Below are 1,359 nucleotides of genomic sequence, written 5' to 3'. Positions count from 1 at the left end.
ACAAGAGTTTTTATGCAGCATTTAATTGTTTACAAGTTTCTCAAATTTCAAATACAATTTTCACTGGTTTGCTGTCATTCTCCTACTTTTATTTACAACTCACACTTAAAAAGACTTTGGAATAGTCTGAGGTGTTATTACCAATTTAACCACAATTTCTTTTTATTTTTAACAGCATGTTACATGTACCTGCTTCATCCTTTCAGCATAAAAGCATTATTGCCTGGGTTCGTGTTAGGTTGGGAGTTATGTAAGACAATTGAGCAAACCAGTACAAATAAAGCTTTGTCATTCCTAAACATGAGGTCAAAAAAGCAGCTTTTCTCAAGACTGCTAATACTGGATCAAAGAACAGAGCCAGCAGCAGTGGCTAAACAACTTTCCTTTGCTTCTTCGGGCTCTTTGGAGAGTAGGAGCTGCTGAATTCATGCTCCTTATTGATCTTTGCTCCTTAGAAAGCTCTACAGATGATTTTGGAAGTTTTAAAATTTCTAAAAGCTTCTATAGAAGACAGTGACAGAGTTAACAGGATCTGCCCACTGTCTCTTCCAGGGACAAGCCAGTAATTCAGTAGCATATTGGAAGTATTAGGTTAGGTTTTTCAGAAAGTATTTCTTCACCTAATTAAAACAATTATCTTCAGAGTCCAAGAATGCTTGTCAATGCAGAAGGAAAACAGAACACAGCTCTGTGCTGAAAAATACTAACGAGAGGCTGAGCATTCCTCTCAGTAATTAGTGTGCCTCTGTTTAATACTTTGCTCTTTCAGCTGTTCAGATGTCTGTCTGTTGCTGTCAGGGAACACGGGATATCCCCATCTTTCTCATCAGCAAAACCCTGGAAGTGACATTATACCCAGATTTTTACCTTTTCAGTCTTGGCATTAGTGGGGCTGTTCTCCAAAATTAAGACATAAAAGTTGGCCTTTGTGGTTTCATATACATTTGGCAACATAGAGAGTCTGGCTGGGATGGAGTAACTTCCTTCAGAGCATCCCAGGTTTGGGTGTGACTGGAAGTGCTGGTAACACAGCAGTTCTGGTGATTGCTGAGCTGTTCATGGACAAGATCAGGGCCTTCTTTCTCCTGCTCTGCCCCCTGCCTCAGGGGCAAAAAGCTTGAAGAGAGCACAACCTGCACACCTGACACGGACTGGCCAGCAGAGATATTCCATGATATATCATGTCTGGAATAAAAGCTGAAGAGAGGGCTTTTTTTTTGGGTGTGGGGGCTGTTGCTATTGGCAGGCCTACGGGAATTACCTTTGCTTTTTTTCTTCCTCTTTCCTTCACATATTAAACTATCTTTATCTCAACCCATGAGTTTTTTCATTTTGTTCTTTCTGTTCTCCCACCCCACT

This window comes from Zonotrichia leucophrys, chromosome 3 (genome assembly GCF_028769735.1).
Source record: "Zonotrichia leucophrys gambelii isolate GWCS_2022_RI chromosome 3, RI_Zleu_2.0, whole genome shotgun sequence".
In the NCBI taxonomy this organism is placed as follows: domain Eukaryota; kingdom Metazoa; phylum Chordata; class Aves; order Passeriformes; family Passerellidae; genus Zonotrichia; species Zonotrichia leucophrys.
Note: the sequence above shows the minus strand (reverse complement) of the source record.